This window comes from Sus scrofa, chromosome 1, assembly GCF_000003025.6.
Source record: "Sus scrofa isolate TJ Tabasco breed Duroc chromosome 1, Sscrofa11.1, whole genome shotgun sequence".
Classification (NCBI taxonomy): Eukaryota; Metazoa; Chordata; class Mammalia; order Artiodactyla; family Suidae; genus Sus; species Sus scrofa.
Genome location: NC_010443.5, coordinates 174,047,289 through 174,063,302, shown reverse-complemented (window position 1 = coordinate 174,063,302; position 16,014 = coordinate 174,047,289). Strand labels below are relative to the sequence as shown.

At 34.7% G+C, this 16,014-nt stretch overlaps 1 long non-coding RNA gene across 1 annotated transcript in view; it reads left to right on the top strand.

The window, feature by feature from the left end:
- Positions 1–10,928, top strand: part of LOC110257011 — a 300,296-nt gene extending 289,368 nt beyond the window's left edge. The window contains exon 4 of the long non-coding RNA XR_002339146.1: positions 10,277–10,928. This is a non-coding gene — a long non-coding RNA (uncharacterized LOC110257011). The remainder of the gene's footprint in view (positions 1–10,276) is intronic.

Here is a 16,014-nt window from a genome sequence, read left to right as displayed (position 1 = left end):
TTTTAGGTAGTAGGTTAGGTTGTTGATTTGAAATTGTTCTTCTTTTATGAGGAAGGCCTGTATTACTATGAATTTCCCTCTAAGCACTGTTTTTGTGGCATCCCATAGATTTTATGTGAGTATATTTTCATTGTCATTTGTCCTGAGGTATTTTTTAATTTTCATTTTCATCTCCTCATTGACCCATTGGTTTTTTAGTAGAATGTGGTTTAGTCTCCATATACTCAGTTTTTTTACTCATATATTTTCCAGTAGTTGATTTCTAGTTTCATGTCCTTGTGGTCAGAGGAGGGCATGAAATAATTTATATATTCTTATATTTGTTGAGGTTATCTTTGTGCCCCAGGATGTGGTCAATCCTTGAAAATGTTCCATGTGCACGTGAAAAAATATATAGTCTGGGTTTTTCTTTTTGGATGTAATATCCTAAAAATATCAATTATATCTAACTTTCCTATTGTGTCATTTAGGATCTCTGTTGCCTTACTGATTTTCTGTATAGCGGATCTTTGCATTGATATGAGTGGGGCATTAAAGTCTCCCACTATTATTGTGTTTCCAATAATTTCTTCTTTTACATCTGCTAATATTTGTTGTATGTTTCTGAGTGCTCCTACATTAGGGGCATATATATTGAGGAATGTAATAGTCCCATCTTGAATTGATCCTTTTATCATTAAATAGTGTCCTTCCATGTCTTTCTTTATGGCCTTTGTTTTAAAGTTTATTTTATGTGATATGAGCATTGCAACTCCCACTTTCCTGTAATTTCCATGTGCATGAAATATGTTATTCCATCTCCTCATTTTCAATTTACATGTGTCCTTTGTTCTAAGGTGGGTCTCTTGTAGGGAGCATATTGTAGGTTCTTGCTTGTGTCCTCTTGTTTTTAGTTGTTATGAATGTATTGCTTTGTTCTGATTTATACTTCCCCAATTTTTCAAGTATGTTGATTTGTCCCTACATCTGCTTGCTTTAGCCTGATAGTCATGCAGGCTCAAACACATTCTTTTTTTTTTTTTTTTTTTTTTTTTTTTTGTCTTTTGTCTTTTTAGGGCCACACCCATGGCATATGAAGGTTCCCAGCCTAGGGGTCTAATCAGAACTGTAGCTGCTGGCCTATGCCACAGCCACAGCAATGCCAGATCTGAGCCATGTCTGTGACTTATACCACAGCACATGGCAACACCGGATCCTTAACCCACTGAGCAAGGCCAGGGATCAAACCTGTGTCCTCATGTTTCCTAGTCGGATTCGTTTCCACTGTGCCATGATGCGAACTCCAACAAACACATTCTTAGGAAAAAAAATACCTTCCTTCCCCTCTTTTATGACTTTGATGTCCTTTTTTTACATCTTCATGTTTATCCTTTTGGTGTTCCTTGTGTTTATTGTTGTTTTTACAAATAGTTATATTTTTTTCTTTTTAGATTTTTTTTATACTGGCTTATTTAATTGATTACTTTCCATTTGCAATTTCCTCCATCTTATATCTTCTTTTTTTCTAGAGGAGACATTTTACTATTTATTTTAGAATGGGCTTAGTATTGCAATATTCTTTTAGTTTTTCTTTTTTGGAGAAATTCTTTTATTTCTCCTTCTATTTTAAAAGATAAATTTTCTTGGTAGAGTATTCTAGGCTTTAAATTTTCCTTTTAGAAAATCATGGACTTGTAAAATAGACTTGTGGCTGCCTGATGGGAGTGGGAGGGATTGGGAGCTTGGGCTTATCAGACACAATTTAGAATAGATTTACAAGGAGATCCTACTGAGTAGCATTGAGAACTATGTCTAGATATTCATATTGCAATAGAAAAAGGGTGGAGGAAAAATGTATACGTGTAAGGATAACTTGATCCCCTTGCTGTACAGTGGGAAAAAAAATAAATTAAAAATAAAAAAATAAATAAAATAAAAAAATAAAATTTTCCTTTTAAAACTCTGAATATATCTTGCCCCTCTCTTTTGTCTTTAATGTTTCTGTGGAAAAATTAGCTGATAGCCTTATGGGTATCCCTTATAATTAACTCTTTTTTTCTCTTGTACTGCATTTAGAATCATCTCCTTATCCTTAACTTTTGCTATTTTCATTACAATATATCTTGATGTAGGTCTATTTGAGTTCAACTTGTTTGGGGCCCTTTGTGCTTCCTGTACCTGGATATCTATTTCCTTTAGAAGTGGAAATTTTTCAACCATAATTTCCTCAAATATATTTTCAATCCCCTTTTTCTTTTCCTTATGGAATCCCTATTATGGTATATTGGCCCACTTTGTATTATCCCACAGATGTGGTATAGTACTTTTAGGTTTTTTCATTTGGTTTTCTGTCTGCTGTCCTGATTGGGTAATTTCCATTATTCTATCTTCCAAGTCACTTATTTGTTCCTCTGCATTTCTGAATTATTCTTTCTTCTCTTTAACGCCTCTCAGTTGTGTCTCTGAAAATGAATTTTTAATTTTTATTGGCTCCTCCTTATAGTTTCTAGTTTCTAAAGTAAATTGCATTATAGTTTCTAAAGTAAATTGCATTACTGTTCATATCTTGTCTCAATTCCTTCCCTATTTTCACTGCCTCCTTTTTGAACTTGGTGTCTGTTAGACTACAGAGCTCTATTTCATTGTTTGCTCCTTCAGGAGAATTATCCTGTTCTTTTAACTGCTTCAGAAAAATAGTTCCTAAGCTTCTTTTTGCTTATATTTTCCTAATCTGTGCGTTTAGCGAAAGCAACTATCTACTGTAGTCTTGGAGGGATTTTATTTGCAAAAGCACCCCTAGGTGTCATGTGATGGATGCTTTTGGTTTGGATGCTTACTGTCTCTTTCCTCAGTGTGTGCAGGCTGTTATTCCCTTGAGGAGTGTGGCAATTTATGGCCTACACTTGCTTCTAGGGAGATGGAAGCAATGGGCAGGGCCTGTAGCTATTTCCTGGTTGCTGGGCCTTTGACAGTGGTGAGAATCTGTGGGGAGGTGGTGCAGCCTGCTCCTGGTTGCAGGGCCCTGGGAAGTTACAGTGACCCTCAGGGAATTGTAGGTGGCACCCCAGAGCCTTTGGCAGTAGCAACAGCAGGGCATGTGTGTTCCCAGTGGAGTGAGGGCAACAATAGGTGGCACTTACTCAGTTGCAGGGTTGCAGTACCCTATTCTGTGGAAACCACTGAAGCCACTACCACCACAGGTGGTGCCTGTTCACAGGCCCCTAGTGGTGGCAAGCTGTGCCCACTACTGTAATCTGAGATGGCTGTGGCAGTTTGCCCCCACCACCACCACCTATAGCCCTTATAAGAGGTGCTGCATTTCCTGAGAGCCTGTGCATGAGCAGAGAAAGTTATCCCTATAATGGTCCCATTCCTTCCCCTCTAGCCCTCCCAAAAAATGATGCCTGCCTTCTCCTGCAGGCCCATGCCTCCTCCTGCACTCCCTCAGCTCTGGATCTCCATTCCACAGCCTGTGGCATACCACTCCCTAGCCCCTCAGGTTGTTGCCACACCACCAACCCTAGTCCTCTCCCCAGAACTGACCTCCGAAGCCTGAGTGACAGTGCCTAGCCCTCACCTGAGTGTCTCAGGCTGTGGTATCCCAGGTGGTGGTACTCATGGTCTGTGCAGCTCTCTTTCTGCTTTGGTTTCCTCAGTCCAGCTGCTCTGCTTTTCTCTAAGGCTTTGAGGTTCCCCCTCAGTCCTGGCTGATATCCTTGTCAGTTATGTGGCCTTTCAGGATGAGGATTCCTTTCCTCTTTCACAGAATCCTCTCAGGAGTGCTGGTACTGTCCTGATTCTTTCTTTTCTCCTCTCTCTCTCTTTCCCTTTTTTTCTACCCAGTTATGTGGAGTGTTTCATGCCCTTTTTTGGAGGTCTGAAGTCTTCTGCAAGTGTTCATTAGATGTTGTGTGTGAATCAATCTGCATGTAAATTTTTTTTGATGTGTTTATGGGGAATTGTGAATGCCATGTCTTACTCCTCTGCCACCTTGATCCCACTTTAGATGTATGTATTTTTGATATTTTTGTAGGGGGAGGAGACTTTCAGGTTCTCCTATTCCACCATCTTGATCAGCCCCTCAAGAAGAGTAAGAATTTTTTACCCCCACTCCAGAATAAGTTTTTCCCCCTTAGGAGTGATCTTATTCTGTTGAGAATGCATGTTACCACTCATGCAAAATAAATAATGTGTGAATCTTTGGTGAAAGAGTCTTATTAAGAAGGATATAAAATTCATCAATATTCATGACAGTTTTGTTTTTAAGGAGCATATCAGAAGTAAGCATAGTGTGACCTAAACACCACAAGAAAAAATTTTGACATAGTTTCCTCATTTGGAAAGTTTGGTTTAAATACTTACTGAATCTGATGCATAACTATGATAAGCAAAGTATTATGAAATATAACCATACTTGCAGAAGTTAAGCACAGAATTATATACATTTTTTTAATAAACCTGAGTGATCTAAAGCAAAAGAAGAAATTTAAAAATTATTTATTGACTACTGGGCACTCAATTTGGCTAAAATGGAAACAGGCCTGACCTCAAGGAGACTACTGCCTTATGGGTGAAAGAGCCATTCCAAATTAGTGTGGTAAAGGTCAGGTTCAAAGATAGAGAAAACCATGAAGATCTAAATTGAAATTGCCCACTGGCAGACCAGATGGTTCAGAGGACATTTGGCAGACTAAAATAGGTCTATGAGCATGCTGGATTCTGATCTTGAGGTGCCAGAAGTGAAGAAAATCAGGCATAAAATCAGTTCCACATAGGAAAGCAGTTGGCAAATGTCAAATAAGAGTGAAGATTTCAACACAGGCTGAATCCATTTACATACTTTTTTTTTTTTTTTTTTTTTTTTTAGGAAGAAGGGACACTTTATCTCTTTTTTACTTGGGTTAATAGAAGAGGGAACCTAAGGGAAAAGAGTTTAAGCATCAAATGTCTATGGACTAAAAATACACAAGAGACTTAGAGGAAAGATAATGTGGTACTAACAATGGCAGAACAAGTACTAATAGAGTATTAGAAAGCAACTTCTTTCACCTCTTGTTTTATATTTCCTAGAATAAAGCACCTGTGAACAGAGGTAAATAACATCACCCAAAAGTGGATAGCTGATTTTAGCCATACCTTTAAAGGAGGACTTTTCTGGGAGTCCCAAATTCCAACTCCCTTTATCATTTTGTCAGGTCAACCACCAACACTGAATCACTCCTTTTGTTATCTCTGTAATTGCTCTCAAGCAAGACTATTACACAACAAAAGAGGGATTCTGTTGGCAAATAACAGTATCGAATTTAAGTGTACTATCTATTTTCCCCAAATGTGATTAAATATCATTTCACTTGCTCAGGTATATCAGAAACTCATTTCATATACCTGACAGTACTGTATATTTCATTTTTTTTGGTAATAATTATCCCACTTATAAATATTTTGTCTGTCTTTTCAAATAGAGGTCAGCCTCTTGATAACAGAGGGGGACTTCTCTGGTGACCACTATTTTCCTGACATCAATTACAATTCCTAGAACATATAAATAATTATCTGTGTCATAACAGAGTGTGCAAGAGTAGAAGGGAACAACATTGAAGGAGGGAGGAAGGGAAAAACAAAAAAGAGGAGGAAAAAAAGTCCCTTCCCTCTGAATGTTAAGTTTTATTTCTTCCTCAGAACTGGCAAGTTAGGAGAATGGCTCTCAACTGTTTTATTAAATAGGTAAATAAATACTGTTATTAAAATAAATATCCCATTTATTTTATACATTCTAAATGAGTATATTAAGAGATCTATGTTACAAATAATTATTTATTTCATCACAATATATCAAAGACATACCTGTTTAGTTACTTAAGAATTAAAGAAAACACTTGACCAGATGTTTCTTTTCTTCTCAATTTTAAAATTTTCAAAAAAAAATACCTCCCCCTACATGATTTAATGAACATGAGAAGCTTCCCAAGTAATATCTAATGCCATTGTAAAAATAAACACCTAATAGAGAAATATCGGTAAAATAATATTCTGTAGGAACATAAATATAATCAAGTTTTATACGGTTATTCCACATGTTCAATTAAGCTATCTTATTAAGTGTTAAAAAGAGAATACATTGCTGGAGTTCCCGTCGTGGCGCAGTGGTTAACGAATCCGACTAGGAACCTTGAGCTTGCGGGTTCGGTCCCTGCCCTTGCTCAGTGGGTTAACGATCCACCATTGCCGTGAGCTGTGGTGTAGGTCACAGACGTGGCTCGGATCTTGTGTTGCTGTGGCTCTGGCTCTGATATAGGCTGGTGGCTACAGCTCCGATTGGACCCCTAGCCTGGGAACCTCCATATGCCGCAGGAGCGGCCCAAGAAATGGCAAAAAGACAAAAAAAAAAAATTATAAAAAAAAACAAAACAAAGAGAATACATTGCTATTAAGAAAACTAACTTTGATAGACTCTTGGAGGATCTTTCATGATTGGTTTTCTCCGAGGCCCTTTGTTCACCCCATGTTATCACTAGAGCTAGCAGGATCCCATGGACCCTTGCATCCTCAGTGGTGAAGCATGTTCTTGATAACTTTACTTAGAATGTAGAATACAGTTTCACCATATAAAAACATCTGGTGAATAAATAGCATTAATCCTATATTTTATATATTTTAAGTATTAAGTTAGTCATCTCTGGCTTAGCTTTGATGCACTAATCACCATTACATATTTTGAGAAATGGATTCAGATTTCCAAAGATCAATTTGCAAATGAAATTTTGGAAGAAAAAATGTCAATTGAGCTGTATCCATAGTTTCCCAAAATTTATTTTTTCACACTTTGCTTACAGCAGCCTAGTTAAACCCAACATACTATTGCTGCCTCAAAGACAACACTAACTCTCGGTGGTATTGGCAAAGCTTTGCAATATTCTAAGCCAGCTTGCAAAGCCTCAAACAAGCATACATATCTGTGCTTAGGCAGCCTTAACTTCAATCCCCTAAACTTGTTTTAGAGTTTCATCTGCTCTGTATCAGAGTATATTTAGTAAAAACCATGGCTCTTGCCGACTGAGCCAAACTCCCCTAAGTAGCCCTCCTTCAGTCTTTACATCAGTCTCCTTGGAATATCCAAGTGCTTTAATGGCTGCTTAACCAGACAGGTTTTATGAATTGTGTTCATAGCATTACCAGTTTTTTTCTAGGACTTTCTTTCTTTACCTCCTATTTTGGTGGACCTGTTTGATAATATCTACTTTCCAAAGACAAACGTCTAATCTATTGTACAGGTAGTTTTAGGGAACAGCTTTAAGGATATGCTAATTTGGCTCCCTTTTGGGAAAAATGAAACATTTTTTTCAGGTAAAGCACACAGGAATAGATAACATACTGGTAGCTTTTGTTCAAGCATTCGTTTTTTTAAATAAAATTATACCTATGGCTAAAATAGATGTTGCAAACTAAAAATCAAATCAATGACATGATTCTTTACATATTTTTTGTGGTTTAAGAGTATATAACATTTCTGATAAAATTGTTTTTGGAAATGCTAATTGTTTCCTTAAAATATAATCATTTAAGAAAGAAAATTTGAAATCTAAATCAGGATAAGTCAGATTAAAATACCACTGTGCTTGTGTAATATCCAAAATATTTTAGTCTTTTTATCAATAGCATTTGTTTCCTATTTTCTTAAAAGAAATCTGATATAGGAATTCTGATAAAGCTTTGGTTTATATGATTAGATAAGATTATTTTATTTATTTATTTATTTATTTGTCTTTTTGCTATTTCTTGGGCCGCTCCTGCGGCATATGGAGGTTCCCAGGCTAGGGGTCGAATCGGAGCTGTAGCCACCGACCTATGCCAGAGCTACAGTAAGGTGGGATCCGAGCCGCGTCTGCAACCTACACCTCAGCTCACTGCAACGCCAGATCATTAACCCACTGAGCAAGGACAGGGACCGAATCCACAACCTCATGGTTCCCAGTCGGATTCGTTAACCACTGCACCACAACGGGAACTCCAAAGATTATTTTAAATGTATTAGAGATACTTATTTTTAAAAAGAGAAATATCTTTCCCTAGCCTTAGTTTAACATGCTTGAAATGACTTCTGAATTATCACTTTTTTGGATGCCTCTGAGAAGAAAAAAGAAAAATGACTATATATGATTGAATGTGTAACTGACAATTTCCTTTCCTCTCAGGATTTCATTAACATCATGTTACCTAGAGGCAGTGTGGTGTATTGAAGGCCTTGACTGGGTAATACCCTGGTGTTGTCTCTAACCACTTGTGACTTTAGATACATCATTTAAACTTTCTAATCCTTAATTTTCTCATCTATGACATAACCTTAATTATGTATTACAGAATGATGGAGCAGCATCATTGAAAGAGCCAACTCTAATTATATGTTAGCTGTAATAAATACTAGCCTCTCATTTCTCTTATTTTATTTATTGTTATGCTAGATATGTTGCTTTACTAATAATAAACTACAAAGCAGGTTATTTCATTTGTGTGTGTCTAAACGCAAGGAATGTCAGAGGTCATGCCAATGCCACTCAAAAGAAAGGGAATTGTGAATGAGAGCAATTTAGAGTGTAAAAAGACAGAAGTTTTAGCCTTTTGCAATAAAAATCTTACTTTCCAAACTGTATAAATTACACAAAAATGTAAAGACATTGCTACTGCTTCTTAACAGTGTAGCTGAAGTGTCCTAAAGCTTAAATATTATTAGCTTCACTTTCTTTTGGTTAAATACAAAGTATACCTTCTTTTGATTAAATACAAAATATAATGTGCTTAGTGCTACTTTGGGAATGAGAAAGCAATGACTTTGATAATGAAAATTTTAATTGGCAGAATCTTTTGTGCATATTTTGACAATATTTAAGTTATTGGTATGTTCAGTGATTGCAACATCTGTGGAAATGTTAAGGATAGAAACTATATTGTAAAACAGAAGTAAACAGAATTTGGTAAAGGAAACAATCAAATACAGGGGGAAAAAGAATTTGAAGGTATCATCTTTTTTTGACTTGGCATTTTGAATGAGACTGAATTGTGTACATATGATTACTAATGAAGGAAAATAAAATTATGTAGAAATGTAAAGATAAGAGGTTAATTGATAGTCCAAAGATACTTAAAAGTGGAAAAATGAAGGATGAAAACCATAAGAAAAATGATCAGTATGATTTTAAGAAAACTCCATTATAGTAGAAAAGAATAAAAAAAGATGAGATTGATATAAAAAGGATGATTCATTATATTTATCTATGTTATATATTGTCTTATAGTAGGAAAGTATTGCCATTATCATCACAAAGTAAGAAACTTGCAAAAGATAAATTCAAAGGGATTGAACAGAATGTGCCTCATTTACTAGTTAATTATTTAAAACTATTTAAGAAACACGTTAGTGCTTCAGTTATTCTCTGAATGCAATTTGACAATTTAAACAAATATTTTGTGGTAAGCCCATTTAAAATATTAAATTAAAAAAATCAAAAATTGAAGAGTATCATGAAATTGTAAAAATAATAATACTGGAACGTCCCATTTACACTTTACCTAGTTTTCCTAGTGATAACCTTTTGCAAAACAATAGTATACTACTTCAACCAGAGTATTGAGAGTCCAAATATAGAACAGTTCCATCAAAACAAGAACCCCTTCATGTTGTTCTTTTATAGCCAAACTCAAATTATTTCTCAACTCTTCCCCTGACACAACTCCAGTCTCTTAATTTCTGGAAATGACCTTGTGTTCTCCATTTCTATAAATCTGTCATTACATAATGCTATATGCATGGAATAAGTATTTGTTATTTTCCATTTGTTCTCAGGATAAATCTTTGGAGAGTTATTCATGATGTTTATCATAAATGTGTATTAGTAGTTTGTTCCTAGTATTGCAGATAATTATTCCAATGTATGCTTATGTAACAGTTTAAACAGTCACTCACTGAAAATCATTCTGAATGTTTTGATTTGAGGTTATCAGGAATGAAACTATTAAGGCATTTATATAGAGGTTATTGTCTAAACATATGCATAGTAGAGAACACTTCTATATTTAAAAAGAAAGATCTACTGTTTTCTAATCACTTTTGTCTTGTTCTTGCCCCTCCCCTCTTTCTATCTCCTAACAAAAGAAATCGTAAAACAACTAAGCAAAAAAAGAAAAATCACTAGAAAATATTTGTGTCAGTAAACAATCATTCTTCACAGAAAAAAATGATAAACTTAACATGTAAATACTTTTACAGGGAAATAATTTGACTCTTTTTTTGATGTCCTTCTAGGGAGAGACACAGAGGTAACACAGGAAAGGTCATATAAAGCCAAAGGCAGATTAGAGTGATGCACCTACAAGCCAAGACGTGTCATGGATTGGAGTTAGCCATCAGAATCTAGGAGAGAGGCATGGAATGGATTCTTCCTCAGGGCTTTCAAAAGGAACCATCAAGATGACATCTTGATTTTAGACTTTTATCATCCTGGATTGAGAGAGAATAATTTCTATTATTTGAGGTCACCAAATGTGTGGTAATTTTTTATGGCAGACCTAGGAAACTACAACAAAACTGAAAAATTGCAGGAGAGGGAATATAGATTAGTATATTGAGTGAGAAACTCCTGGGGACTACGGCCTTTGGGTGGTCCTTACATTTTTGTGTTTTACCTCCAGGAACTCTATTAGGTTACTATGGTGAAGAACCAAGTAAAACATTCATATTTATGGTAGGGCAAATGAAAAGTTACCATTTTGAAACAGAACCATAACATTATCTATAAAAATGGCCTTCCCAGCAAAGGAAAATACTTCATTAAAGTCTTATATGCTATGGAGGGAGGGGAATTATCTCTAGAACCCCCTAGCATTTTGATTTTTGCATGTGTGTGTTTAGGGCTGCACCTGCAGCATATGGAGGATTTCAGAGTGGGGCTTGAATCAGAGCTGCACCTGCCAGCCTATGCACTACAGTCACAGCAATACAGGATCTGAGCCGCATCTGTGAACTTCACCATAAGTCATGGTAATGCCGGATCCCCAACCCACTGAGCAAGGTCAGGTATCAAACCCATACCCTCATGGGTCAACAAATCAGTGAGGTGTCACCTTTGTCTCTTCCTATGAAGACATCCATCATGAAATTTAGGGCCTACCCTATCCGAGTGTGACCTCATCATACATGGATTATATTAGTTTCATTACTGCTTAGCCACAAGGGGAACTCCCAGCATTTTGATTTTACCTCAGGAGAGAGCAAGGAAACAAATCCTTGTGAAAGTTATAGTCTAGGAACATGAAAGACTAAAGCTAAATTATAAGGTTAAAGAAAGCATCTCCATGCCCCACACCTTACAGTGGGTCTTCAATATAACAGTGCATAATAGCTGAAAGAGATTCAAGACTTAGATTCCATTTAAGGAATTTATAGAAAAAGTCAAAGTTAATAGGGGATACAAAAACAAGGATCGAAAGGAATTTGAAATATCTGGTATCTACATCTATAGCACACAGTAAACACAGCTCAACTTCCAGCCATATTTACATAAAAATTCTTATGAAAGATCTATTCAGCTCAGTTCCTTTTATCCACTATCTTATATCCAAATTTGAAAAAATAAAAATATGCTACAGGCAAGGTGAATGTCAGTCTGAAGAGATAAAGCAAGCACTTTAATTAGACTTAGATATAACATTGATTTTACAGCTATCAGACCCAGAATACAAAATAGCTGTGATTAAAATAAGGGATCAAATTGAATAAGTAGACAACATGCAAGGATAGATGGATAATATAAGCAGAGATGGAAAATCTAAAGAATCAAAAGAGAATGTTAATTTTTTTAGTAGAAATAAAGAGCGCCTTTGTGGGCTCATCAGTAGATTTTACATTGCTGAGGAAATAATCAGTGGGTTTGAAGATATGTCAGTAAGAATGTCCCGAATTAAAAACATAAAAGGATGGGGAGAAAAAAAATCAGAACAGAATATTCAGGATTGTAAGAACATTTAAAAAGATGTATATATTATTAGATAACAGAAGAAAAAAAGATACATTGAAGCAGAATAAAGTAATAATGGCTATGAATTTTTCAAAATTAATGATATACTATGATTGTCAATTTTATGTGTTAAAATTTTGCTGGGCCATAGTGCCCAGATATTTGATTCAATATTATACTTGATGTTTCTGTGAAATTATTGTGTGGATTAGATTAACATTTAAATGGTGGCCTTTGAATAAAGCTAAATACTCTCCATATGTGAATGGGATTCATTCAGTCAGTTGAAGGCCTTAATAAAACACAGACTGACCTATTCTGAGTAAGACCAAATCCTGATGATAGATTGCCTTCATACTCAAAGTTTAGCTCTTTCCTAAGTGTCCACTCTGTCTCCCAGCCTACAGATTTTGGATTTGCCACCACAAGCATGTGAGTCAACTCCTTAACATAAGTCTCCCTCCCTGTCTCTATCGCTCTTTCTCTCTTACTCTCTCCCTCCCCTCCCCCACACACATACATTCTATTGGCTCTTTCTCCAGAGAACCTTGACTAATAGAGACACCAAAACGCAGATTCAAAATTCTGTTAAGAAGAGTAAATACCAAAAACACTACACCTTGGTATTTCATATTCCAACTGAGGAAAAAAAAGACAGAGAAAATCTTGGAAGCAGACAGAGAGGGAAAAAACAAAAGCACTTTACTGAAGGAGAAAAATTCTAAGAATTACAGTGTAAAAAGAGTGGAGTGAAATATTTAGACTATTAAAAGGAAAAAATAAACCACCAATACCACCAACCTGGCGCTCTTTCAGTAATTATTTTAAATATCACTGGGCTAAATACACCAAACAAAAAATAGAGATTGTCAGTGAATATTTAAAAATATCCCAGTTATATGTTATCCATAAGAAATTCTCTTTAACTTTAAAGACACAGTTTAAAAGTAAAAAAGATGAAGATAGATCATGTTAACACTAACCAGAAAAAAACTGAAGTAACACTAATAATTTCAGACAGAGAAGACTTCAGAACAAAGAAAATAAGGACACTGCATAATAATAAAGGGATTAATTCTCTGTGCAGACATAATAGTCCTTAACACTCATATACATAGCAACAGAGGATCAAAATACCTGAGGTAGGTAAATAAATAAGCAAATAAAATTATAAGGATAAATAGGTAAACCTAGAGTTAGAGATTTAAACATTCCTCTTTCAGTAATTGATAGATGAAGAGGCAAGTAAGCAGTAAGCATATATTTGACCCAAAAAGCATCACTATTCAACTTTATTTAAATGACATTTATAGAGGCTTCATCCAACCACTGCAGAATACACATTATTTTCAAGCTCACATGGAACATTTACAATGATAAACTGCATTCTGGGTCCTAAAACACACATAAAAATTTAAAATGATAGAATTCCTGCAAAGTATGCTCTCAGACCACAAATATTAAACCAGAAATCACTAGCAAAAAGATAGCTGGAGAATCCTCAAATAGCCAAAGTTTAAACAGTGAACTTCTCAATAAAATGTTTGCCAAATAAATTTTCAGAGAAATATTAAAATATTTTGATTCTCATTATACACAGTATACACATTATTGGATCTCGAAAGAGAAAGGAAGGGACAGAAATCTCATTTGAAGAAATAATAGTTAAAAACTTCCCAAATCTGGGCAGCCAGATTCAAGAAACTCAGTAGACAGAAAAATATGATGAATCCAAAGGAATCCACAGCAAGATACATTATATTCAAACGGTCAAGAGTCAAAGACAAAGAAAAATTTTAAGACAACAAAAAATGACATTGTATTCAAGGGAAATTCCAATAAGACTATCAGTACATTTATAAGCAAAAAACATTGCGGGTAAGAGGGACTAGAATAATATATTCATGGATGGAAATAGAGACTCTCATACTGAGTGAAGTAAATCAGAAAGAGAAAGGCAAATACCATATGATATCACTTATATCTGGAATCTAATATATGGCAGAAATGAAACTTACCATAGAAAAGGAAATCATGGACTTGAGAATAGACTCGTCCTTGCCAAGGGGGAGAGGGAGGGAGTGAGATGGAGTGCTTGGAGTTAATAGATGCAGACTATTGCCTTTGGAATGGATTAGCAATGAGATCCTGCTGTGTAGCACTGGGAACTATGTCTGGTCACTTATGATGGAGCATGATAGTGTGAAAAAAGGAACATATACATGTAGGTGTAACTGGATCACCATGCTGTAAAGTAGAAAATTGACAGAACACTGTAAACCATCTATAATGGAAAAAAATGAAAATCATTATATAAAATAATAATAATAATATATTCAAAGTGTTGAAAAAAATAACAAAAATAATCTAACAAAACCCCTATACCTGCCAAAAATATATCTCAATAAAGAAGGAACAATAAAGACATTCCCCAAAAAACAAAAACTAAAGTTTATTAACCACTTATTATCTGTCTTAAAAAATATGCTAAAGGCAGCCCTTAATGTTGAAAAGAAAGGAGCTCTTATAGTATTTGCTGATAGGGTAGATATATAGACAAACACAGAGCACTGCAATATTGAAATGAGGGTATGTGTATTTTATTTCTAGTATAGAATTTAAAAGAAAAATATTTATAAGATATTAGATACAGGGTAAAACAAGTGACAATTTGTGACATCAATAGCATAAAATGTGTGTGAAAGAAGTAAAAGTGTAAAGTTTTATATACAATTGAAATTATCATAAGCTTAAAATAAAAGTTTAAACTATGTTTTATGTCCTATGATAACCACAAAGAAAATACCTAGGGAAAGTTCACAAAAGAAAATGAAAACAAATAAAAGTATATCACAATGATATCAATTACACAAAGGAAAACAGCAAAAGAGAAAAAGATAAAGAAGCTAGAAGATGTCAACAGTAATTCTTCCCTATCAGCAAACACTAAAAGAACAGAAGGGAGAAATAGATAGATATACAATAATAGGATGTTCTAATACCCGTTTTCATTATTGATAGAAAAATCAAACAGAAGTACACTAAGGAAAAAGAAGACTAAACACTATAGACCAACTGAGACTGACAGACATATATAGGACATTCCACTCAACAGCAATAAAACACATACTCTCCTCATGTGCATATGGAACATGCTCTGTGATGGGTCACGTGTTAGGTCACAGAATGAAGAAGACTGAAATAATGCCAAGTATATTTTTCCAACACAATAGATCAAAACTAGAAGTCAACAGCAGATGGAAAATTATAAAATTTATAAATATGTGGAAATTAAGCATCACACTCTGAAACCAAGAAGTCAAAGAATAAATTAAGAGGGAGATTCAAAAATATCTTGATAGGATTTGAAAACAAAAATATGACATGCCAAAACTTATAGAAGGTAGCAAAAATAATACTTACAGGAAATTTACTTCTATAAAATATACATAAAAATGAAGAAAGATCTTACATAGACAACTTTGTACCACGACATAATAGAAAGAACAAACTAAATTAGGAAGAGGAAGGAACTAATAGAGAATAGAGTAAAAATAAGTAAAAGAGAAACTAGAAAGATAATATAAAAGATCAAAAAAACTTAGATTTTTTTTAATATAGACAAAATCATCAAAATATTAACTAGACTAGCCAAGTAAAACAGAAAGAGGATTCAAATAAATGAAATTATAAATGAAAAAGGAGATATTGCAACTGATACCACAGAAATACAAAGGTTCATAAGGGTCCATTATGAACAGTTACATGCCAACAAACTGGGTAACCTAGAAGAAATGAATAAATTCCTAGAAGATTAAAACATACAAAGACTAAGTTTAAGCAAGGAAATCAGTAATCAAAAACCTCCTAACAAAGGAAAGACCAGGACTGGTTGTATTCACAAGTAAATTCTATCAATCATTTAAGGATGATTGCTAATCCTTCTTAAACTCTTCCTAAAAATTGAAGAGGGAATATTTCCCAACGTTTTTTATGAAGCCAGCATTATCTTGCTATCAAAGCCAGA